Raw genomic sequence first — 27,715 nt, 5'->3', positions numbered from 1 at the left:
ATTTTATTGAAAAAATAATACCATGGGAGCTTTAGTACCTATGAAAACAACAATTAAGGAATTTAGCAGTTTCTCCTTTAAAACATGCTATAGAATGGACCATGTAATGTGTTATTGATCTCAAAATCCCAATCTCCTGGTATATCAGTTCAGATTGATCATGAATGTGCTTTTGGTGTTACCTTTGAGAGGCATAGGGGCCCAGCTGACAGAGTTCCAATACTGCAAAGCCTCTTAACTGTTCTTTCTCTGAAAAGTTAGAAGAGAAAGATATCAATCCTAACAACTAAAGCAGCTTAAAAAAATTTTTTTCGAAATAAGATTAAAGAGTTTACAAGAAGCAAGGAAGGAAGCATAAAGACAGATAAAAAGGAGAGAAAAGGGTTACAATCCAATCGAACTCCCTTTATGCCTGAAGAATAAACTGAATCATATCCCAGTAATGACAAAAGAGGGGGTGGGGGAGGAAGGATTGGAGAGGTGCTGCCACAAAACGACTTTTAAAAACCATCAATTGATGTATTTTGAAATTATTAATAAATGAGGTCAAATCATTTAGGAAATGATACATTACATTTTGGTCCATCATATTAGTGTGTTGTAAAGTACATGTATGTACGTAGAAGGCTGCTGCCACCTGAATAAAAGTGAGCCAGACTGTGTCTTTCTTGTTCTCTTGTAGCACACTTCTTAGCATGATGTGGTGCTCAAGAAAGCATTTGTTTAGTGAATAAATAATTCATTTAGAGTCATTTTACACCTACTGGAAATAAGCTTAGCCTGCCTCAATACTATAAAGGAAATTATAAGAAGCTCTAAACCATATTTGAAGGCAAATTGGCAAAAGAGAGATTTTCAAAAGAAGAAAGATACTATGCATAACCTTTAATGTCATTGTCATTAGCCAACATGGGGGGACCAACCAATGGTATTGCAAAAATACTGCCACATCTCCTAATATGATATTTAGCACAGACAGTGTGTCATTCAAACATTACTGCATGAGATGGGAGAGGCTAAAAATAAGTACAATTAATACACAATAAAATTTAAAACTATAAGTGCTTTATAGTAAGCAAAATATAATAGGGAGCAAAGTAAACAATACTGTGAGAAAATATCCTATGAAACAACCACCTTTTAATAACAAGCAAATGACCTCATGAAAGGGAAAATAATTCATCTTGCTAAGGAATGGGCCTCAGAAGGTCTTAAGTGGCCTGAAGAATCTTCCCTTAAACACACACCCTTTTCATTAGAAATTAGGTCTTCATCTCAAAATTAATAAAAACAAAACAAAATAAAATAATATGAAATAATACTTCTGCTGGAAAGATTAAGCCCTTGTGACATTCTTTTCTCCTTGCACAGAGAACTAAAATTTGTGTAGGTAAAGGCTGCTGCTTCATTATTAGTCATTATTAGAATATCTTCCCTATGTCCCTCTTCAGAATTCTAATTACATTCGCACACAAAAAAATATGCATTTTGTGCTGTTCCTACTAAATTTTAAAGAGACATTTTAGGAAAAAGTGTGAGGAAAAGAATGCTTTTATTAGAGCATATGGATTTAGCTGTGCATATGTATATATATTAAGAAATTAATCACTGGATATCTTATAGGGAAGCCTGTCTTTAGTCATCTCCTGATCTATTTATCATCAGCAGATGCTCACTCTGGGTGCAACCTAAGTGATTACTCCCAGAAATCTCATAATTGCAGTAATTAGGGTCACATGACCTTCAGCTTGTTCCTGCTATAAAAAAGGATGGGGGTGGGGAGGCAGATGGCCCACATTAACATTTGAATGAGCACTGAATGAGTAGTGGAGCAGTTTAAGTTAAATGCACCAGAAAGCTAGGATGTCCAGTCTCAAACACATTTCAAGTAGAAATTTAAGACCTTTTTTATATGATCCATTCTGCTCTCCACAAGGTCTGCCTTCCCTTGCAAAAGCCAAATATGAGCAGAACTACCCTCCAATAATTTACCCAGCAATCAAGTTACTATGAGTGTGAAGGAGTAGTGATCATTTTACTTCAATCTTTCCATTTTAAAGCCTATTTGTTCTTTGTTTTAGAGTATACTGACAATATACTCAGGTAACCCAAAATATCCACTGACTACTTTTCTTAAAAAACAATTATTTCCTTCATTTTACACTGTAAGGACAAATATACCTCTTATTCAAATCTCTCTGCTGAAAACAATGGTAGATAGAGACTGCTTTCTACTCTCCCTTTTCTTTTAGAATTTCTTTCTTTGTTCTTTGCGAATTTATGTAAATCTTAATGATGGCTAACTAAGCCTCCCATTAGCCTCACAACTCAGAAATGTTTTCTCAAGAACCTTGGAGCTATCTTTTTGAAATGCAAACATCAAGGGAGAAAGCTTCCCTATCTCCCAGTTCCTATGGGAGGGTAGGAGCCTAACTTCAGGGTTACCCTTGCTCCAAGTTGCAAAACTTCTTCCTGTCATAAAGGCATGAGAAATTTGTTTCTCCTTGGAGAAAGCCAATTAGCTAACACAGATGATCACCCCAATTACCTGAAGAATTTAGGATGGTGCTGTCAAGTCCTTTTACTTGAGGACTGGTTGTTGTTTATCTTGAAAGCATGTGTGTAATCCCACTCTTGGCTACATCTACTTGGCAATATAGAAAAGTGAGATTTATTTTGGTTTTTACAATCTCTTAGTGGATTGCCTGTAATGTTCATCACATTCTGGCTTAATGCTTAATAGTAAAAGTGTTTTCTTTTTCTATTACTTTGGTGGAGGGGATTTCTGGGTTGGTATAAGATTTTGTTTTTAATTATATTCCCTCAACAATTTTGATTTTAATTAATCCGTCTCCCTGTAGTAGAGCCCTTTTACATATTTAACAAAGGACTTGAACGGTAAAATTCCAGATTTCCCATCTGAAATTTAAATAAGGAGATAAAGTAGTTAATTTTACTATTTCATTTATCTTTAATTATAAACAAGCTTGGTAACATTAGTGCCAAAATAAAATAATTACAGACATTAAGAGGGTGAGTTGGAACATCTAGTTCCCATGTGTTGAGATATCAATGTTTACTTTTTTCTTTTCATAAAACCTATGACAAAAATAGACTTTCATTAAAGTGAGCTTTTGAAACAGACATTCACAGCAGTATATATCTATGTAACTATTCTGTGTGCATGAAGAGAGAATGAAAAATCCCATGATGAACTGGGTTTCTGCTTACAGTTAAAGAACAGATACACATACAAGCAATTCAACAAATATTTGTAGGGAAAAAAAGTGGAAGACTAAGAAAGAAGGAAGAAAAGAAGAGGCAGAATACAGATCCAAAGTAAACCTGTCCTGCACCCTCTGTTCAGGTTTCGCAACTTCCAAGTCCTCATTCCCTTATGCGTGCTTTGGTTTCCATAGACCCCTTTCAAGAAATGTCCTTCTTTCTGTACCTCTAACTCTCTATTGTGGCCATATAAATTCTATTTACCTATAAACCCAGCTGAAGATCCCTTTAAAAAAATTTGGCCCTTCAAAATCAATTATATCTTCTCTAGGTCACTCTACAAAGTTATATCTGTGCTTAGTATTTGATTGTATCATCATGTATTAGCATTTATATGCATTAGTTTTCCCCTCTCCTGACTGCAAGCCATTGCAGAGCAAAGTAACCACTGTTAATACGTTTAAAGCGTTCACAGAATCTTGCTCTCAAATGAACTACAACTGGATCCTCACTACTTGATTTATTAATAACCACTCAGTTGTATTGGAACTGCACCTTCTCATGTAGGCTTACTATATGTGTGCAAAGATTTAATTCTGAAAGCACAGAGAATGATTTAGAGTATGATTTAGAAATATTATCATGTACAAATTCTCTTTCCCTGGTAAAAATGCATGCCCATGAAACTATGAGACAAAAGAATGTAATCTGGTTTCCCAAAAGCTGGACCAGGCAAAAATGTGTTATCATCTAGGCTGTTTTACTTTTCGTTTTTTCTTTTATTTAAAAAAAAAAATCTGTTTGGTTATCATTCACCTCATGGCTTGGATTTCTTTGTATATACTTTTCTATTTTTTGAGCTACTTCTTCCCCCATCTGCTTCCCTTGCCCTTCCACTCCGTAAAGTGGTGTATTTCCACGTGGGGTCATGTTAGCTAATGACTAGGATCCCTATGTCCTAGTAAATGGTACATTGTTTGAATATCTATGTGGGATACCATTTATGGCTATGTCAAAATGATGAAATAAAGAGATACGTATCAAAAACTACAATTATGTGGGCTTTACAAGATAGATAACGAACTTGTGAAAACTCTCTAAGCAATCCATGACATGTAAATGAAGAAGATACTATGCTCAATCCAAAGAGAAACTGTTTACTTTTCCGAAAGCAAAACCAAATCACATCACATTTCAAACACTTTTTATGCCATCTGCTGACATTGTGCCACACATTGTGGTGACAAAACACATGATATTTCTAAAAGTTTTCTTGTTAATTAATGAAGTACTAATGAATATAAAGAGGATGTTTGCATCCTCTTTATACTTACGTAAAGGTGAAGAGTGTCCTTGTTTTCTAAGCACAAAGTTAAAATAACTTTTGCCACTAGGTCTCTAACAGAGAACTTCAGTGATCACCAAAAAGAAAATTTACAAAAACTATCTAAATATAAGAAAATTAAAAAAATACATAGCTACTTAGTCCCTACAATCAAAGAGGAACACAGCAGTTCCAGGTATGGTGGAAGAGGGAGGATGATGCCTGATAGAGAAACTTGGTAAATACCCTGTGGGGTATACATTTCCAGTACATGCATAATCATTCAATAGCATATGATATTTTAAGGTGACATTAGTAATTATTAACATGGAAGATTATGTAATTGTTGTGTTGTACAACACTTGTATGAAATAGAAGAAAAGGTAATTTCACTCCATTGAAGTGCCTATATAATAGCCTAGCCTGAATATGTAAGTACGATTTCTCTCTGAGCATTAATTTCACCTAGGGAAATTAACTGCCTGCCAGTACACCCCTCTAACATACTACAATAGTAATTTACATCTTAATTTCCAAACAGGTAGAAAACCCCAAGGGACACCCTAAGTGCACAAATCATCCCCCTGTGATAGTGTAGCCAGACGGTCTAAATTAGGTCTTCGAGTCTCTAAGGGATAATGGAATGTTGAAGTGAAATTTGAAATGGTTTGCAACTATGAAGTTGCCTCTCAAGTTAAACGTCCTGCTCACTGACTCATTTTTACCCCATATTTCCAAAATTTAAATAAATTTTAAAGAAGGAAATTCCTATACCTTTATTTTCAGTAAGTTCCTTAATCCTTCCCTTTTTTTATTCCTGTTGTTTAACTTACTCTCCTCTATTGGTCTAATACTCCTTATGGCTGACTTAAAACCCCTTAAAGATGCCACCACCTTAGCTGTTTTTTTTAAAAGTAGATCAGCTTATACTTGCACCTTAGTATTGTACCAGAGAGCTACTTCTGGCAGAACACTAATAGAAGGCAATAGCTTTGAGGAAAAGGTGGAAAAAGCATATTCATTCTAGGTGAAGCATCTTTAAGCAAATGACATCAAACCCACTCTCTTTATCACTCTGAAGATCAATATCTTATAGTTTAAGCCATCACTAAATGATGTATATCATAGGCAAGTAGTTACATTTAGATAAATGTGTATTTTTCTACTTATTGTTATTCCATAAAAGACTTTTCTGTATTTCTAAGAACTAACATACTTCACAGAGGAATATCTGTTTATAAACATTCTATCTGGGCCAGGTGCAGTGGCTCACGCCTGTAATCTCAGCACTTTGAGAGGCTGAGGTGGGAGGATTGCATAAGCCCAGGAGCTTGAGACCAGCCTAGGCAACATAATGAGACCCCATCTTTGCAAAAAATAAAAGAAAAAAAATTTAGCTTGGCATGGCGGTGTGCACCTGTGGCCCCAGCTACTCAGGAGTCTAAGGCAAGAAGGATCACTTGAGCTGGGTAGGTCAAGGCTGCAGTGAGCCATGATCACACTACTGTACTTTAGCCTGGGTGACAGAATAAGACTCTGTCTCTACATAAATAAATGAAATAAAAATAAAAATTGTTTCTGGTTTAATGACTAAGTTTCTCAATTCATAAAATGAAGACAATAGTACTTAAAGTTCCAATTACCTACTGATATGGTTTGCTTCTGTGTCCCCACCCAAATATTACCTCAAATTTTAATCTCCACATGTCAGGGGAGGGACCAGGTGGGAGGTCATTGAATCATGGGCGTGGTTTCTCCCATGCTGTTTTCATGATAGTGAGTGAGTTCTCATAAGAGTTGATGGTTTTAAAGTGTGGCACTTCATCGTGCTCGCACATACTCCCTCCTGCCACCTTGTGAAGAAGGTGAAGAAAGTGCCTGCTTCCGCTTGCGCCATGATTGTGTTTCCTGGGGCCTCCCCAGCCATGCAGAACTGTGAGTCAATTAAACCTCTTTTCCTTATAAATTACCCAACTTCAGGAAAGTTCTTCATAGCAGTGTGAAAATGGACTAATACACTTATTAATATTCAAAAAGTAATGTACTAAGTGATCACTTGCTCTAGTTTTGAACTACAAACTTTGGCAGGTATAAAACTTTACATAAATGAGAGAGAGAAAGAAGACAGACATAGATGTACACATATAATGCATTTGGTGTTTTCTTTATTCAACTCTTCACTAATTAGATTTGAAATGGTTGAAAGAAAGAAAATGAAGACTCTAAAGCAACACAAAGTTGATAACCATAAGACACTGAATAATATGGAATGAAACCTAATCCATGTTGGTTTGTTATGGCAAATGATTTTCAACTAACATTTTTATAATATTAATAACTGGGAGAGATTAGCTCAGAAAAGGCACATAATTTTACCCTCTTCAACATGAATAACTCAGAAGGCATTCCTAAAAGTAAAGCCCTTGTATTGTGCATTGGCAAAATTATTTGAAACCATCATGCCTATATATTTATCTATCTATCACATGTGTGTATTTTATGTCATATTCCTTTTTCTAATACACAATGGATACTTTTCTATTCTCAGGTGAATAAGTGATGAAGCTTAACAAGTCTCACATTGATTTATAGAGGAACAAGAGAGTTTATCCCTTTTACTACTATGCAGTTCTTATTCTGCAATAAGTAGAATATAAAGAATTTCTTACATAATAAAGAAATTCATTTATTTTATTTTTAAATCTTCCAAACTACCCTAATAAGATATAAGGCCCATATTTAGGTTATAATACTTTTTAATGACATAAATGGGCTGCAAAGAGATCAGCTGTTTTATTCTTTGGAATAGGATTCTTTTTTACAGATGAATTTAGGAAGATAATAAAGATTAGCTGGTCAGTGAATTAAATCCACAGAATTGATTTCATAAGCATGGGGTTTGTATGAAAACATAGCCAGTGGTTGTCTTTTGCAGCCATTTGATACCACATTTAATTAAGGAATAAAGAATGAGCTAGAGCATTCTTTTCCCACATGAAAAAAAAGAGGGAGGACTTTAAACAATAATCACCCCAAAGACATTTGAAGCTGCAATAATTATTAGGTTTAATTTGGGAAATTTAGAAAACTTATGAAAAAGGTGACTATTTTGTCATTTTATTTTATTCCTACATTTAGCATAGTATATTAATATCTTTGTATTTAAAAAACATATCCAGGATTCTAATGATTAGATTTACATATGATACAAAGTGACTTTGAGATTCTGGAAAGATTTATAGAATGGCCAATTATTTGTTTACCACTTTAAGGAGAAATACAAAGCTTCCAGAATCACATTTCAAACTGAAAAGATCATTTAATCCTTAGGATAATTTACTTTCTCTTGTGAAACTTTCTGAAATTTGATGCATCATAAATACATATTTTCTCCTTTTAATAGAAAGTAATCCTTTCCTGGATTTCGGACAAAAACATGACTATCAAAGAATTAGCTCATGACATGACTTAGAAGAGGAGAGGCGGGGAGGAGGTTGAAGTGAGGGTGGCAGACAAACTTTTATCCCTCCTCATTTGTTCACACGACCTAATGAAGAATCTTGGGGATACGTGCTTCCAGAATTGCTCTTTCATTTTGACAGCCTGATATACTGAGGAAATAGGCTTGTTGATGCCATGAAAGATGAATACAAAAATACTACCCACTGGAAGAGTCTTAATGAACAAGTATTGGATCTGTGGTGTTTTTTTGTTTTTTGTTTTTTCAAGAGAGAAAGATAGGGTGCCGAGAGAGGATACAGTGATTAATGATTATTATAACATACACGCATACACGCACATATATGTAGCCCTATAGTCTTCATATGTAATACAATTGTTTATATTCTGTTTTGCAATTTTATAATTGTTTGTTATATAATGAATGTCTTTAAAATTCATTATATAAGCATTTCCTAAGTGTCCATTTCCTCCAAGGCCCTATTGAGATAGCACGCATAAGGGTAAAGGCCCCAGTTTCTCCTTAAAAAGCCTATGGGCTGCTAGGGGAGAATGGACCTGTCCAGATATAATCATAACATGAAGCATAACAAGTCTATAAGAAATGTGTGAAGCAACATGAAGCAAGTTGGAAGAGAAATATAGCGTCTCCCCGAGAAGGTACTGGAAGTTGACCAAGAAGCTAATCAAAATTTTGTCTTAATTCTGGAAAGCTCAAAGCACTGAAGCTTACTGGTTAGACATTAAGAACATCCTCCTCTCCCCACTTCCTATTTCATTAGAGTATTAGCATTTTCTACACTTTTTTAAGTGCAAGTCTGCTTAATTGTGCAATGTGCTGTTTAGTTTAACAGCATCTTTAATGAAAGATATAATACTACTCAGCAGAGCATAGAGAAATTACTTTCTGGCCAGTTTGAAATACGTATAAAATTCTATATATTGGACTGCGTCCAGTGTCTCATGCCTGTAATCTCATCACTTTGGAAAGCCAAGGCAGGAGGATCACTTCATGCCAGATCAAGACCAGCCTGGGCAACATAGAGAGACCCTGTCTCTATAAAAGGCATAAAATAAAAAATTAGCTCGGTGTGCTGGTGCACGCTACCACAGTCCTAGCTACTTAGGAGGCTGAGGCAAGAGAATCACTTGAGCTTAGAAGTTTGAGCTTATGGTAAGCTATGATTGCACCACTCCATTCCAGTCCAGGCAACAGAGTGAGGCCCTATCTCTATAAAAGAAATATTGTTTTAATTTATATATATCATACATTTTATATATGTGTGTGTGTATGTGTATATATATACACTTAAAACTTCTGGCTTCTTTCATTTATATATTTTGAAGCTTTTATAACAATAATTTAAAGATCCTCATTCATTTTATTTTCTGTTTTAAGAGAAGCGTCAGAATTTATTACACATGTAAAATCTAGAAAAAAAGACTTTAATAGAGCATTTGTTGGTTTGTTTGTTTTCAAGGCTCAATGGAGTAAACACTCCTATTTATTTAGCAATCCCCATATGCCAGACATTGTTCTAAGAGTCTTTTTTTGCATTAAAATGTAATTTATTATAATTTATATATTTATCAGACACAATGTGGTGTTTTGATACAAGTATACATTATGTAATAATCAAAGTAATTAGCATATTTTGATATAGGGCTTAAAAGTGGATTAAAAGTTACAATTTTTAAGACTCATAATAATATCTCATTTAATCTTGGAATGAAGTATAAGTTATTTTTGTTTCCATTTTACAGATAATAAAATCAGAGGGCTTGACCAAGGAATACCACAAGCAGCTTAGCAGTCTAGAAGCATAGAGGGCATCAGAGGTTAAGCCAGAGGAAAAGATTACAATTAGGAGGAAGGACTAGATCCAGGAGCATTGGATCAAAATCAGGGCTTGGATAAATAATTTCAGATAAATATTAATGATTCAGTCACAGGTAATTGACCAGGCACAGTGACTCATGCCTGTAATCCCAGCACTTTCAGAGGCTGAAGCAGGAGGATCGCTTTAAGCCAGGAGTTTGAGACCAGCCTGGGCAACAAAGCGAGACTCAGTCTCTACAAAAAATAAAAAATATAGCCAGGAATGGTGGCACACAGCTGTAGTCCTAAGCTACTCAGGAGGCTGAGATGAGAGGACAACTTGAGCCCAAGAGTTTGAGGCTGCAGTGAGCCATGATTGTGTCACTATACTTCAGCCTGGGTGACAGACGGAGACTCCATCTCTTCAAAAAAAATCATAGGAAATCATCTCTTTAAGAAGTCTAAGCACCAAGAAAGCATGAATTCATCTAATTTCAAACTCAGGTGCTTCAACCAACATCACCAGAACACTTTAATATAGTCAAGTGCAATTGCAAAGGCAGGGGAAGTCTTATAGCACTGAGAGCCTTGTGTTAAGCAATGTATCCCTTAGAACTAGGTGTCAGTATGATGAATATGATCCCTCTTTGGGAGCAAGATAGGATAGGGTTGGAGGTAGCGTCTTCATGGAATATATATGCTAAGTACTGACTGCATTAGAGGAAGGATAAAAGGTTAGTGTATAGGATGAAGAAGAAACAGATACAAAATAGCAACAAGTTATATCCAATATTTTCTTTTTAACTTCTGATTTTGCAAAATGAGACTAAAAGTATCAATGTAGAAAAGTATTTTTAAAATTTTGAGGAGAGAAATTTATAAAATATCTACACTAGCTAGCACACAATATGACATTTCACTTTTAGATTTGTAGAGTAATCTTAGTTCTTTTCTGCTCACAGCATTCCAAACACTTCCAGAAAAGCTACTGCACCTCATGTCACTTGTTGAGCAGTATCTCCACTGTAAGTAAACTTGAGAACTCTATTAAAGAATGTCTCCCTTGCCCCATTCCTTAGGGTCCTCAACCTCTTTCTCAAGACAACTATAATTAATATAATTAACATGATCATCTATCTTTATAAGAATGAAAATCATTTAGCTTTTGATTCTGTCTTCAACAGCATAAGATCAAACAGCCTTCCCAAGCTGAGAGTGGCAGAGCCAATGAAATTAACATTACCTGGTCATTCTATCTAAAAAACAAGTTATGCTGTTTAGATTGATATTTTTAATGATCCATGAGTATTCCTTTACAAGCATCTGTTTCCTATTTTATATTCTAAAATCGAGAAGCCATCATTTGATTATAAAACTGAGAGAAATTTTTAAAATCCTAATTCCAACATTGACATGGGTATTGCAAAACTCAGACTGCTTCTGCTACCAGTGAAGTGCATATTGGTATATAATTTTGGGGAACACTCACAATGTACACGTTAGTCATCTCAAATATATTTATTTCTTTATACTACATAATCCCACTTCTACAAATTAATCCTAAGTACAATGTCAGCAGTGAACATAAACATTTTAGAAGCATATTTACTGCAGTGCTATTTATAATAGTGAGATATTAAAAATGGTCTGAATGTCCAACAATCAGTAAATGGTGAAATAAATTATGAAATATCCATAGGATAGTATATCATAGAGCCACTAAAAATCACCTTTTCAAGTAACTGGAATGTATAGAAGAGAAAATTTAATTTAACTTTTGTGAAAACAAACCACAACAAAAACTGGAGGAAAATATACCAAAATGCTGGTAGCAGTATTAATAATAAAGAAAAAGAAGTAGATCAGAAAAACCAATACACATTTTTTTAAAAAGGCAAAAATTGTGGCCTAAAATGTTGCTAAGAATCAATGCCAAATATACCTTCCTTGTTTCTGGACTTCATTCTGACTTTTTATTTTGTAATAACTTTAGGAGATTAAAACACGTTTCCAGTCTAAATTCAGTAATATTGTGTTTCATAAAATCTAAGATACCATTTATTACAAGACATACCTCATTTACTACTGGGAAAAAAAATGCTGTCAATTTAACTATAGCATCACTTAATTTTACATAACTTAATGTAAAATTACATGCATCACAGAATTGATAAAATATTGCAATGGCATTTCTGATGTCTTATTTTATATACTCCTATCGGTAGCTTGCTTTTATCTGGCAACACTAGTTATTTTGCTCAGCTAACAGTTTTACAGAAAAACATGCTTTTTCTGTGAGGGAAACCCTTTTATCTTAAACCAAAAGTACTTAGTTATAGTTGAAAAAAATGGTAATTTCCATTACATATATTCTGTTTTGATAACCTGGCTGTTAATGGTGAGTTAATATATTTTTAAGAGACTTACTACATCTAACTGCTTTTACAAAATGTGATTTAGATAACTGATTAACCAAATGTAATTTAATATTATTTTCATTTCCAGATAGAAGGGAAAACAATACTAATAAATACTAAACCACACATATCCAAGTGGGAAGACCTGGTAATAAAAGAGGTTTAAACGTTTCCATTTCTATGTACACGTTATTTTCTTTTTTTTTTTTTTTTTTTTTTTTTTGAGACAGAGGCTCGCTCTGTCGCCCAGGCTGGAGTGCAGTGGCGCAATCTCGGCTCACTGCAAGCTCCGCCTCCCGGGCTCACGCCATTCTCCTGCCTCAGCCTCTCTGAGTAGCTGGGACTACAGGCGCCCACCACCACGCCTGGCTAATTTTTTGTACTTTTTAGTAGAGACGGGGTTTCACAGTGGTCTCGATGTCCTGACCTCGTGATCCGCCCGCCTTGGCCTCCCAAAGTGCTGGGATTACAAGCGTGAGTCACCGCGCCCGGCCACGTACACGTTATTTTCACTGATATATTTATTTATTTGAAAATAGGCAAGTCATCTTGACCAAACACACTCGATTTTCATATTCCCACAACAGAAATCTCCATGTGGAAGATGGTTAGGGGATCAGATTATGAAAAATCTTTGTGCATTACTGTTAGTTTTTTATAGTCTAACAAAAATCTTTTTCTTTTCAGTTTTCTTTCATTCTGGAAAGTGGTCAGAACAAGATGAGGTTGCAAATTGTCATGTTTACCATATCAACTATAAAATAAAAAATCAGGAAGGGAAGAGTTTATTTCTTATTAAAGAAGAGAAAGGAAAAGTTTACCTCTCATACAGATTTATTTATAATTAAAACTTAACTCTGTGAATTGAAAATATCACTGATTCAATGATGTATACTTTACAAAAATCTCATTCTACTTGTAATTTTGGTTTTGTAGGTGGATGGGATAGGGGCTAGTAGGGGATAAAAGTAGAAAAAATTTCAAAAAGTCTTAAAAAATTGCACATTTAAATGTTCACAAATCTCCATAGTATATGCTAAAAAGTGAATAAAAAAGAGAGACTTTAATAAATTTGACCCCGAACTATATAAAAACACTTAATAAAATAATACAGTTTATAGACTTTAAACCAATACTTGTAGACATTTCACCTTTTTTTTTATTAAGTTTCCAATTATCTATAGGCATAATTTTAATATATTCTATTTGCTTCATTCTATACAGATTTCGAAGATAGGAAAGCACAGTTTGAACCTGAAAAGAGAAATAACAGTTTTTCATCTGTGTGTGTGTGTGTGTGTGTGTGTGTGAGGGAGAGAGTGTGTCTGTGTGTCTGTGTGTTTATGTGTATTTGGTTGTAGGAAAGTGAGGTCAGAATTGAGGCCAGAAAAGGTACATATTTACAGTGTGCCTGTTATATGACAGACACTGCAATCTGAAGAGTTAAACATGGGCTTTAAAGGGAAAATTCCTGATTAGTGTAAGGGTAAATGAAAAGCCAATGTTTTCCTTTGTGTTAATTATTAATCAAAAGCCTATACAAAAAGTTTAGCAACACCTGGCATGTTGTTCTTTCATAAGCAATAAAAGTCTTCATTTCATTCAGTGTTTAGTTTTTTTTTAAATCTGAATACATGTTCAAAAAAATAGAAGGCATAAATAAAATCCCAAGTTTATTGCTGTGAAGGACTTCTGAGGTTCTGTTATTACTCTAAACTCAGTTAAGCTAGTTTCGAGTCTCACAGCCAATTAATGAAAGCACAGAACAAAAGGAACGATATCTTAACACTCTGCTAACTGAAATTTTTTATTGAAAAGTACGTTTTCAACACTACCCTCTTTAGGAAATATATTCTCTGTGAGTATATAATTGTGGAATTCAAAGTGTTTTCCTGCAAATTCAGGAAGCTGACCATTCTTTGAAAGGTCAGCCTTCCAAGAAGTCATTTTTTTAATATTTCTGTTAATTAAACAAATGAATTCAAGTTGGATTTTTTTCATTATTCGAAACTCAGGTAGTAGTAAGATGAAATAAATTCAACATTCAAAAACCAAATAAATTATACTAATTAGAAAAACAGTACTTAGGGAACCATATTTGCTAGTAGGCCAACTCTGAAATATATCCAGTTTTTACTAAATTTGAGCTTTTACCACACATTGCAAGCATATTTCTGACACAGCTATCTAAAGACCCATGATGCCTTTATTTTATTTCATAGTTTATTCATGATTGACACAAATATAGTACTGACCTTAATTCCAGCCAGAAGTTATAAGATACTTTGGATTAGATCAATAAAATCTAAAAGAAGAAAAGAAAAATACCCAGTAAGTTAAATCAGTTGAACAATCTGGCTTTTTCTTTCACTATGGAGGAAGATAAAATCAGAAGTGACTTGTTCCTCACTCCATAAAATGCACTGTCTGAAATACATCCATTTACAATACACGACGGTTATGTATAATACAACTTTAAACTTAAAAATACGTTCTACATTTTATTGAAAAAAATATATATTAAATGACAAAATTAGGTCCTATTTTTATTTTATACTTATTTAAAGTAGAAGTCCTATGTTTATAGTCTGAAACAACCAACCAAAAAGAATTTTTAATACATTCTGTTCCTAATATACTACCATTGCTCTTAAGAGATGTTTAATCAAAAATAATAAAACTCATGCATTTTGATCCTGCCATAGACCGAATGCTTGTGTCCCCACCACCCCAAATTCATATGTTGAGTTCTTAATCCCCCAATGTAATATTTGGAGGTGGGGCCTTTGGAAGGTGATTAGTGCCCCTATAAAAGAGATCCCAGAAATATAAAAAGTGGACTGTGCCTTTATACACGAGATCACAGAGAGCGCTCTCACACCTTCTGCCTGCCATATGAAGGCAGAGGAAAAAACAGGAAGCAGGACCTCAGCAAAACCAATCTGCTGCTGCCTTGATCTTGAACTTCACTGCTTCCAGAACTGGGAAAAATAAATTTCTGTTCTTTTATGTTTGTTACAACAGTCTGTACAGACTGACACAGGTCTTTAATGTGATTTAATATGCACAGAGAAGATGTAGATTTTTAGTCCTGGGTCGACAATCAGTCTAAACCTTTGCTAAAGGTAGCAAAGTTCAAATAAGACAATTCCAGTGGTAAAGGATCAATCTTTCCATTGGTCTCTTGCACCTAAGCCTTGCTACTAAAATATGCTGAGAAGTAAATATGCAGAAAAGCATGTTGTCAAATGGAAGTATAAAGAAGGTAAACCAGGGACAAAAACAAATTTTGTGCCAAAGTCAGCCTGCCTCTTGAACAGATAGTAAACAAAACAACTTCAAAATGACAGAAGAGACTCAACTCGCCACAGGGAGCATCTACGGGGCAGTCTCTAATTAAAAAGCAAGTTAGGCCGGGCGCGGTGGCTCATGCTTGTAATCCCAGCACTTTGGGAGGCCGAGGTGGGCGGATCACGAGGTCAGGAGATCGAGACCACGGTGAAACCCCGTCTCTACTAAAAATACAAAAAAAAAAATTAGCCGGGCGTGGTGGCGGGCGCCTGTAGTCCCAGCTACTCAGAGAGGCTGAAGCAGGAGAATGGCGTGAACCCGGGAGGCGGAGCTTGCAGTGAGCCGAGATTGCGCCACTGCACTCCAGCCTGGGCGACAGAGCGAGACTCCGTCTCAAAAAATAAATAAATAAATAAATAAATAAATAAATAAATAAATAAATAAGAATAAAAAGCAAGTTAGGTTCTAGAAGTATGTTTGTGAGTTAATTGGATAGAAAACAGCATATGTTCTTCTACATGTTAGAAATGTTTCATTATTAGACTCCTATGCTAAGTCCAAAAACTAAATTAGCCTAAAACTAGTTATTTACTGAAAAGAACAGTATAAAATAAGACAAAGAAAATACTAGTAAACCACAGAAAATACAACTGAATATGAAATAGTTGATTTTTAATCCTAAGGGCAGGTGTTTAAGAAAAGTAAACTTTGTCCTACAATAACGAAATGGGTTGATACATCTGTGGAGATTTTTTTTTAAGTATCTGAGGAAATTATGAAGGACATTTAAGATTAATGCCTTTAGTATATCTATCTTGACTTCAAACAAATGACATTATTTTACTTGGATACAAATATTGTTTTTTGGCTATAAAGCCAACAGCTCCCTAACTGTCATGGTGGCCCAGGGCACCACTGTAAACTCTCAGGGGAATGGTGAAATGTTTTCTTTTTCTCCTCTTGTTTTTTGAGGCAAGGTCTCTGTCACCTAGTCTGAAGTGCAGGGGTGTGATCATGGCTCACTACAGCCTCAACCTCCCAGGCTCAATCAGTCCTCTCACCTCAGCCTCCATAGTAGCTGGAACTACAAGCGTGAACCACTATGCCTAAGTTTTGTATTTTTTGTAGAGATGGAGTTTCACCATGTTCCCCAGGCTGGTCTCAAACTCCTGAACTCAAGCAATCCACCCACCTTGGCCTCTCAAAGTGCTGGGATTACAGGCATAAGCCACCGTGCCTGGCCAAAATATTTTCAATATATGAAAACAAAAACAAAAACAAAAAACCCACAGCAATATCCATTAGGCAGCACAAAAACTATTAACTTAAAGTGGTTTGCGGTTTCAATATTAGATCATGCTACATTCCTTTCAATGATGTTACAGCTTTGCAAAGTTGGATTTTGATGATGTTTGTGATATAAAAGCAAATACTGCATGAAAATCAACATGAAGTAAGAATGGCAAAAACCTTTTTTCCATAAAAAAATTAAAGGAAATAAGAATGATAGTGTCCAGTGTGACTTCAAGGTTTGAGGGCTGGGCAGTATTCAACAGGCACAAATCCCATTAGTAAGTGATTGTGGGTTTCTAAGCATAAAACAAAAATAGATTTGATTTCAATTTATGTGTATTATTTTTTCAAAAGGTTACTAAGTTGTTAGGACTTAAACATATTATGTTAATTAAATGAAACTGTGAGGTACATCTTTTGTCTTTTGGCCTAGAGGAATCTTGAAAATAAAATTACTGAGATACTAAGGGTGCCATAAACTGAGAACATTTGGAACATTCCTGTTAAGCATAGTTTCTTGTTGTTTATTTTTTGTTTTGCTCCACAAATTTAAAGAGAAAGCATGAGAAATTTAAAATAAAAATACTAGGAGAGCAAAGGAAAAAAGAGAAAGAAAAAATATGTCTCTAAAATATGAAGAAAAAGTGCTAAGAGAGTGGGAAGGACAGTGATTCAACACACTCAGTGACTGTGTATGTGTGGCTGGGTTGCATGTGCTCTATTGTGTGTGCAAGAGATGGCTAAAATAGAATGTACATAAGAACACTAGGCTATGAAAGACAGAGTGGATACACTGCATAGGTGTTCATTTTAATCATATTATCAATCATTATCCCCTAAGAAAAAAGGAGACATTGGAAAGGGATTGTGATTTAGATCTAAATATTCACTAGGAAAAAAAAATGATAGCTTGCACAGCAACGCGAATGTGCTTAATGCCACAAAGCTGAACCCTTTAAAATGGTTAAAATGTTAAATTTTATGTTACATATGTTTTACTACAATATAAAATAAGTGATGCTGTTATCCTAGGATCTTGCATGGTGTCTCATACAAAAACCTGCTCTATAATCGATAAATGCATACTGAGCAATGAATACCAGGATGATATCGCCATTTAACAACTCTTTAAAGAGAAAGTGGTTCACTAGTTGCCTGGAGTCAACTAGTGAAACTGCCCATTTGTTTGCTTGCAAGTTTTAGGCCTCAATTTATCATTTGACTATAGCTACTTCTTGCTAATTGCTCTTTAACACAGATCAGCATCCTGATATCTTTAATATTCTTTTAAATAGACTGGATTTCATTTCTTCTATGTGCACTCCCAAATATACACTTTCATAGCAAAAACAAAATGATACTGTGCGATTTTTTTTTTTTAAGTTGAGTTTTATGACACAGGAGCCTGACTTCTTTATGTATTCCATAATGTGTTTGGAAAGACATTCCAACTTACTTGTCCCTCTTCCAGTGTTCCTCCTCCCCACCACTGGAAGCCCCATCTCCAAGAAAAATCTTGCTTAGTCTCTCTTTTTTTTTTTTTTTTTTTTTGGAGACAGGGTCTTGCTCTGTCAACCAGGCTGGAGCTCAGTGGCACCATCTCAGCTCACTTCAACCTCCACCTCCTGGGTTCAAGTGATTCTCCTGCCTCAGCCTCCCGAGTAGCTGGGAATACATGTATGCATCACCACACCCAGCTAATTTTTGCATTTTTTAGTAGAGATGGGGTTTCAATATAGCATGATTCAAAAACAAACTGTATTCAAAATATTAATACTCTTTTAGGTATGTGAACTTTGTATTTGAACCCAACATTTGCAGCACACAAAATATCAATAAATATTGTTAAATGAATAAAGGTGCTTACTGTTGTATTTTTTCCAATTCTATGTCAAATTTAAAGAAACAGTTGAAAATACCCTTTGTGGTGAGAATAAGAAAATAAAATCCCATCCTTGCCTTACATGACTTCCATTGAAAGGATAGTCTCTTCAATAAATGGTGTTAGGTAAACTGGGTACTACATGCAAAAGAATGAAAATGGACTTTTATCTTACATCATGCATAAAAATCAACCCAAAATGGAATGAAAACTTAAATGTAAGACGTGAAACCATAAAACTCTTAGAAGAAAACATAGGGAATAAGCTTCTTGACATTGACTTTGGCAATGATTTTTTGAATATGACACTAACAGCTCAGGCATCACAAGCAGAAACAAACAGATGGGGCTACATCAAACTGTCCAAAAGAGGAAACAATCAACAAAATAAAAAGGTAATCTAGAGAACTGGAGAAAATATTTGCAAACCATATATCTGATAAGGGGTTAATATCCAAAATATAGGGCTGGGCATGGGGGCTCATGCCTGTAATCCCAGCACTTTGGGAGACCAAAGAGGGTGGAGTGCTTGAGTCCAGGAGTTTGAGACCAGTCTGGGAAACATGGAGAAACCCCAACTTTACAAAGAATACAAAAAATTAGCTGGGCATTGTGATGTGCCCTGTTGTCCCAGCTACCCAGGAGGCTGAGGTGGCAGGTTTGATTGAGCCCAGGAAGTCGAGGCTGCAGTGAGCTGTGACTGTGCACTGAACTCCTGCCTGGGCAACAGAGTGAGACCCTGTCTCAAAAAAAAAAAAAAAAAAAGAAAAAGAAAAGAAAAAAAATCCAAAATACATAAAGAACACAAATGAAACAATATCTCAAAGCAAATAAATAAAAACAATCTGATTTAAAAATGAGCAAAGGACCCTGAGTAGACATTTTTCCAAAGAAGACATGACAATGGCTAAAAAGTTTATGAAAAGGTGTTTAATATCAGAAATCATCAGAGACATCAAAACCACAATGAGATAGCCATCTCACACCTGTTAGTATGGCCATCATTAAAAAGATAAAAAAATAAGTGTTGGATGTGGCGAAAAGGAAAGGGAACACTGTATACTGTGGATGGGAATGTAAATTGGTACAAGTGCTATGGAAAACAGTATGGAGGTACCTCAAGAAATTAAAAAGAGAACTATAATTTGATCCAGCAACCCCACTACAGGGAAAATACACAAAGAAAATGAAGTCGGTACCTTGAAGAGATATCTGCACTCCTGTGTTCATTGCAGCATTATTTACAATAGTCAAAATATGAAAACAACCAATGTCTATCGACAGATGAATGGATTAAAAAATTGTGAGATACTATACACAATGGAACATTATTAAGACTTTAAAAGGGAGATCCTGCCATTTGCAACAACATGAAAAAACCTGAACGGCATTATGGTAAGTGAAATAAGCCAGACACAGAAAGAAAAATACTGCATAATCTCACTTATGTGGAATCTTAAAAGCTGAACTCATAGAAGCGGAGTAGAATAGTGGTTATCTGGAGGTGGAGAGATTGGCGAAATGAGGACATGTTAGCCGAAAGATATAAGGTCACAATTATACAAGATGACTAAACCTAGAGGTCTAATGTACAGCATGATGACTACAGTTAATAATATTGTAAGGTCTACTGAAAATTTGCTAAAAGAATAGGTTTCAGGTGTTCTTATTTTTTAAAACAATAAGTGTGTGAGGAGACAGACACATTAATTTGCTTCACTCTAGTAATCAATTCACTGTGTGTGTGTATATATATCAAAACATGTTGCACACTTGAATATATACAATTTTTATATAAAAATATTGGAAACACAGTTCTGAGGGAAAAGAGGTATTCATTTTTGACCTGGTGGGCTCAAGCTGTCCTGTGGCTTCTGTTTGTTTGCTTGCTTTTCTTATCTTAAGGAGAGCACTTTCATTTGCAGTGCTAGGAGCAGCTGCTTTGTAAATAACTCCCTGGAATTTTTTTTTCTTTTTTTCCAACCAAGCCAGTTATTGAGCAAATAGGCGCAGAATTGTGAAGACTGATGTTGCCCCAAGGCTCAGTCCTCACTGTGAACATCTGCCATTTCAAACACACAGATCAAGACTTCTTGTGTAGTATTTTGCTAAACAATGCCGTAAGCAAAACGCAAATAAAATTCTTTTCAATAGGATTTAGCATCTGCTTCCAGGCAGCTTAATGTATCAGCATACTAAAAGCACCAATTCTCCATCCTCTGTCTCTTTCCCCTCACCTAAAAGGTAGGAGAAATGTCAGCAAATAATCTTGAGTTAATTGGTAAAGCTCTTCTTCCCCCCCGCCCCCACCGGCCACACTCCTGCCCCAGTGAAAAATGACTTCATGCCTCCATATTACAAATCATATTGTGATGGTCAGATAACATTATAAAGCCTATGTCAAACTAAAATAGGCCTGATTATACCTCACAAGGAATACAAGATGAAAATAGCAGACATCTTTTAGCTATTGGATTATCAAAGTTAATTGTGAGCTGAAAATTCACAATTTTTACATTTCTTATGCTTCTCCCTTGTTAAAGTTACACTTGAGTTTTCAAATTACAGAAATTGTTACTGCTTAAGTAACAGAAAAGTTACTACTGGAGTTACACCTTACAGAAACAAATGTTGCAAATACTGCAGTTATAAGATATTTTAAAAAATGGAAATGTTTTTGTTTGTAATTCTTATAATTCTCATATTTTTAAGGTATAGAGTAGGATTTTTTTTTTTTTTTTTTGAGACAGAGTCTCACTCTATTGTCCTGGCTGGAGTGCATTGGCATGATCATGGCTCACTCCAGTCTCGACCTCCCCAGCCTCAGATGATCCTCCCACCTCAGCCTCCTGAGTTGCTGGGACTACAGGCATGCACCACCATGCCCAACTAATTTTTCTATTTTTTTGTAGAGACAGAGTTTCCCTATGTTGTACAGGCTGGTCTCAAACTCCTAGGCTCAACTGATACACCCTCTGAAATTGCTGAGATTATAGGCATAAGCCACCATACCCAACTGGGTAGGGTTTTTTTTGTTGTTTGTTTGTTATGTTTTTTAGCATCATTAATATTTTAGGGATCCAGTGTTCCTTAACCTTAAAGAGTTCACTTAGTTAGAATCTAGTGGGATAACGGAGGTTGTGAAAAAGCCAAAAGACAAAAAGCCATGATGGAAAAAAAGAAAAAATCCTATTGTCATAAGGAAATACTAACAGGGCTTTTGGGAGATCAATCAAGGGGAGAAAAATCCTGTTATGAAGATAAAGATTCACAGAGGAAGTTGTATTTGAGTTAGCCCTTGAAGGAGGTAAGGGATTTTGATAGGTGGAGATGGAGTGGGAAGGAGACAGACAATGGACAGGACACCACAGAAACAAAGTAACAGAAGAATCAAAGCCCAGAGGGTGTTTGGAAAAATACCTAGCCTGGAGTATGACACATAAGAAGAGCAATAATTGGGTGAAAAGCTAAGTTGGCTCTATATAGGAAGTAATGACCTTGAATGACAATCTGAGGAGGCTATTCAATTAAACATATTTAATTTTGTAGGTGAAAGTGGACCGCTGAAGGTTTTAAATTCAAGAATGGCATAATTAGGAAATTTAATCTCGCAATATTATGTAGATTGGATCAGAGAGGGGAGTGCTTAAAGAAGTGTTCATAAAAGTGGCTCCTTCAGAAGCCCAGGTGAATGGTAATGAAGAGACAATTCAGGTGGAGACAGTGTCCATATAAAGGAGAGTGTTACAACTATTGCATGAATATATGTATTAGTCTGCTGAGACTGTGATATAGTTCTGATGTTTGTCTCCACCCAAATCTCTTGTTGAATTGTATTCCCTGTTGTTGGAGGTGGGGCCTAGAGGGAGGTGACTGGATAATGGGGGCAGAGCTCTCATGGCTTGGTGCTGTCTTCATGATAGTGAGTTCTCACAAAATCCAGTCACTTAAAAGTGTGTGCCACCTCCTCCCGGCATTCTCCCTCTCCTTTTCCTCCCCACCCCGTCTCTCTTTCTGGCTTGCTCCTGCTTTCACCATGTGAAGTGCCTGCTCCTGCGTTGCTCTCCACCATGAGTGAAAGCCCCCTGAGGCCTCCCCAGAAGCTGATGCCAGCACTGTGTTTCCTGTATGGATTGCAGAACCATGAGCCTATTAAACTTATTTTTTTAATAAATTACCCAGTTTTGGGTATTTCTTTATAGCAATGTAAGAACAGCCTAACACATTGAACTGAAGAGTGGGGTGTTGCTATAAAGATACATGGAAATGTGGAAGCAGCTTTGGAACTGGGTAATGAGCTGAGGTTGAAAGAGTCTGGATGGCTCAGAAGAAGACAGAAAGATGAAGGAAACTTCGGAATTTTTTAGAGACTAGTTAAACTGTTGTGACCAAAATGCTGATAGTGATATGGACAGCAAAATCCAGGCTGATGAGGTCTCTGATGGAAATGAGGAACTTACTGGGAACTGGGGCAAAGGTCACACGTTTTATGTGTTAGCAAAGAGCTTGGCTGGATTGTGTCCAGACCCTAGGGATCTTTGGAAGTTTGAGCTTCACAGTGACTATACAGCGTATCTGGCAGATGAAATTTCTGAGCAGCAATACATTTAAGAGGTGCCCTGGCTGTTTCTAATAACCTACACTCAGAAGCAGGAGCAAAGAAAAGATTAAGAATTGGAATTTATACTTAAAAGGGAAGCACAGCATAAAAGTTTGGAAAATTTTCCATCTAACCATGTGGCAAAGAAAGAAAAAGCTTTTTTTGAGAGAGGAATTCAAGCAGGCTGTGGAACAACCACTTGCTAGAGAAATTTGCATAACGAAACCCCACCAAGTGCTCATAGCCAAGACAATGGGAAAAAGGCCTTGAAGGCATTTCAGAGACCTTCATGGCAGCCCCTCCCATCATAGGCCCAGAGGCCTAGGAGGGAAGAATGTTTTTGCGGGCCAGGTCCAGGGCCGCACTGCCCCGCACAGCCTCAGGATACTGTACTGCATTGGAAGCTCTGGCTGCAGCCTCTGCTCAAAGGACCCCAGACACTGTTGTGCCACTGCTCTGGAGAGCACAAACTGCTGTAAGTCTTGGCAGCCTCCATGTGTTGTTAAGCCTGCGGATGCATGGAGTGCAAGAGTGAATGAGGCTTGGCACCTTCCATGTAGATTTCAAAGGATGTATGGAAAAGCCTGGATGCCCAGGCAGAAGCCTGCTGCAGGGGCAGAGCCCCAACAGAGAACCTCTACTACGGTAGTGCCAAGGGGAAATGTGAAGTTGGAACCCTCACATCTGGTCTCCACTGGGGCACTCCCTAGTGGAGCTGTGAGAAGGGGGTCACCACCCTCCAGACCTCAGACCAACAGCTTGTATCCTGCACCTGGAAAAGCTGCAGGCACTCAACAACCTGTGAGAGCAGCTGAGGAGTATGGGGAGGATGCACCCTGCAAAGCTAAAAGGACAGAGCTAACCAAGGCCTTAGGAGCCCCCTCATTGTACCAGTGTGCTGTGGATGTAAGACATGGAGTCAAAAGATATTATTTTGGAGCTTTAAAGTTTAATAACTGTCCTGCTAGGTTTTGAACTTGCGTGGGGCCTTTAGTCCCTTTCTTTTGGCCAATTTCTTCCTTTTGGAATATCAATGTTTACCCAGTGCCTATACCCCCATTGTATATTGGGAGTAAATAACTCTTTCTGATTTTACATGCTTGTAGATCGAAGGGATTTGCCTTGTTTCAAATGAGGCTTTGGACTTTTGAATTAATGCTGGAATGAGTTAAGACATTGGGGGACCATTGGGAAGTCATGACTGTATTTTGCAATGTGAGAAGGACATGAGATTTGGAAAGGGCCAGGTGCAAGATGATATAGTTTTCATATTTGTCCCCACCCAATTCTCATGTTGAATTGTAATCCCCAGTGCTGGAGGTGGGGCCTAGTAGGAGGGGTTTGGATTATGGAGGTGATCCCTCATGGCTTGGTGCTGTTTTGTGATAGTGAGTTCTCATGACATCTGGTCATTTAAGAGAGTGTGGAGCCTCCCATTCTACTCTCTCTTTCTCTCTTGTTATCTCCATTGCTTGCTCCTGCTTTGACTATGTGAAGTGCCCACTCCTGCTTTGCTTTCTGCCAGGAGAAAAAGCTCCCTGAGTCCTCCCCATAAGCTGATGCCAGCACTATGTTTCCTGTATAGCCTGCAGAACTGTGAGCCAATTAAACATCTTTTCTTTGTAAATTATCCAGTCCCATGTATTTCTTTATAGCAATGCAAGAGAATGGCCTAATATAGTCTAACATAACAAAATGCCCTAGACTATGTGGCTTATACAACAGATATTTACTTTTTCACAGTTCTGGAGGTTGGAGGGGTGAGATCAAGTGCCAACATGGTCAGGTTCTGGTGAGGGCTATAATCCTGGCTTGTAGACAGCCACATTCTCACTATGTCCTCACATGGTGGAGAAAGAAAGACACGAAGATGGGTGGGGAAATTTAGAGAACTCTATTTTCCTCTTCTTATGAGGCCACCAACCCTACTGGATTAGGGCCCCACTCTGATGACTTTGTTTAACCTTAATTACCTGCTACAAGCCCTATTTTTAAACAGTCACACTGGCACTTAGAACTTCAACATATGGATGGGGTGGGACACAACTCAGTCTATAACAGTATTTACAGTCCATACAGAATTTAGGGATTAAAGCCAGGCATAGTGGCTCACACCTCTAATCCCAGCACTTTGGGAGACCAAGGCAGAAGACTGCTTGAGGCCAGGAGTTTGAAACCAGCATAAGCAACATAGAGAGACTGCTACAAAAACAATTTTTTTTTTTTTTAAATTAGCCAGGCATGGTAGTGCACACCTGTAGTCCTAGCTACTGGGGAGGCTGAAGCCAGAGGCATATAAGGTTACAGTGAGCTATGATTGCACCACTGAAATCCACCCTTGGCAACAGAGTCCCTGTCTCACACACACAAAAAAAGAATTTAAGGATTCATTGGCCAGGAAAGGCACAGGATGAAGAAAGGAGCCAAGAGAATTTTGAGAGTGTAAGAAAAACAGACTCCCAGGACATTCTTAGAAACAGGAAAGCCTGAAGGGAGATCAAGTTGCTGGGTAAAAGTAGAGGATAATGGGCTTTATTAGACACATTAAGTGTGAGTTTCTGGCAGGATAATAAAGGAAAGGTATTCATCAGGCAACTGACCTATTCATGGAGGGTATGATTTTATGTGATATGCAAAGGAATAAAAACTCAATATCTAAACAAAACAATAAAGGAGTTAAATTTGTGGTGATATAATTAGGCAAAATATACCAATATAGGGTTTTAGGGTCAAAGGTACATTTTCCAAAACATAGAATTAAGTTGTCTAGACAGCTCATATTATTGTATATTTAATCACGCTTTGCCTTGACAGGTAGATATAACATTAATAGAGTGCTGGCTATGTGTAAGCCCATATCATTCTTAATGAATGCCATATCCTGCCTGCCCAGACTGTGGGCTGCTCTGGGTCAATGACCCAGCAAATCTATGTTTGTATTCCAAGCCCTTAGTGTGGTATACAGCACAAAGTCAGGAATCTATAAATGTGGAATGACTCACTCCCTGGAAAAAGAGGCTGAGTCATGAGCACTCCAACTAATTTCACCTCTAGACATTGTATTATTCATATAAAACATCATAGGAAGCGAGGCACGAGGTAAGGCTCTTAATGGAATGTTCTGTACTCTGACATGTTTGCTGTATCTGCCATAACAATGCTGGAAAAGAAAGTTAAGGCTAAAGAAGGCCAGTTACATGCTGGGAAATTGAAACTATTTCACCCATTTGCTGTCACAACACTGAACATAAAATGACTAGGTGATGCAGTAACTAGAAATAAATGAGTATCAATTGAAAATGAAGAACTTTCAAATGTCTAAATCATGTAATTTGTTTTATGAAGGCTAGAGTACCATTCTAATACAAAACAACAATTATAGGAAATGAGCATTAAGTGTTTAATATAACTCAATCATTCTACAAAGTTTGTCAGATGCATTATTGATTTAATCCTCACAAAGACCAAACACAGCAGATACTATTTTTATTCCCAGGAGAAAACTAAGATTATAAAGATTGAATATCCAGTACCTTTCTGTTTGTTAGTTTTCCTTCTGACAGTCAGGTCCCTCTTCTGCAGGTCTGCTGGAGTTTGCTGGAGGTCCACTCCAGACCCTCTTTGCCTGGGTATCACCAGCAGAGGCTGCAGGACAGTAAAGATTGCTGACTGCTCCTTCCTCTGGAAGGTTTGTCCCAGAGGGACACCCGCCAGATGCCAGCCGAAGCTCTCCTGCATGAGATGTCTGTTGTCCCCTGCTGGGAGGTATCTCCCCGTTAGGAGGCACGGGGGTCAGGGACCCACCTGAGGAGGCAGTCTGTCCCTTGGCAGGGCTCGAGCACTGTGCTGGGAGATCTGCTGCTCTCTTCAGAGCTGGCAGGCAGGAATGTTTAAGTCAGCTGAAGCTGTACCCACATCCCTCCCTTCCCCCAGGTGCTCTGTCACAGGGAGATGGGAGTTTTATCCACAAGCCCCTGACTAGGGCTGCTGACTTTCTTTCAGAGATGCCCTGTCCAGAGAGGAGGAATCTACAGAGGCAGTCTGGCTACAGTGGCTTTGCGGCGCTGTGCTGGGCTCCGCCCAGTCCAAACTTCGGGCAGCTTTGTTTATCAGTCTTTTATTAAGGCAAAGAAATAACAAAAATCACAGATAAGGTGGAATATATACATATATATGGCCAGCACATATTATTTTTTCATCTTTTGTTTTTAAGTTTAGAGCACTGACGGATTTTCCTACCTATATAATTCTCTAAGGAGTTCTGGCATATTCAAATTCAGGCAGAAACAACAGGGGAAAACACGCTTTGAAGAAACTTGAAAACCAATGATAAATTTTTGAAATGAAAATATCTCAATCTCTTTTAGTTCTTTCTGTGTTTTCAGTGGGACAAAAACTTTGGAAG

General features: G+C 36.9%; 1 protein-coding gene across 22 annotated transcripts in view; it reads right to left on the bottom strand.

The window, feature by feature from the left end:
• MAP2 (microtubule associated protein 2) overlaps positions 1-27,715 on the bottom strand; it is a 303,981-nt gene that overhangs the window by 213,518 nt on the left and 62,748 nt on the right. For all 22 annotated transcript variants that reach the window (XM_055290436.2, XM_055290437.2, XM_055290439.2 and 19 more), the window contains exon 2: positions 14,500-14,549. The gene's annotated coding sequence lies outside the window, so the exon portion shown is untranslated. The remainder of the gene's footprint in view (positions 1-14,499; positions 14,550-27,715) is intronic.

Source organism: Symphalangus syndactylus, chromosome 8, assembly GCF_028878055.3.
Source record: "Symphalangus syndactylus isolate Jambi chromosome 8, NHGRI_mSymSyn1-v2.1_pri, whole genome shotgun sequence".
Taxonomy (NCBI): domain Eukaryota; kingdom Metazoa; phylum Chordata; class Mammalia; order Primates; family Hylobatidae; genus Symphalangus; species Symphalangus syndactylus.
This window is presented reverse-complemented; position numbering and strand designations above follow the sequence as displayed.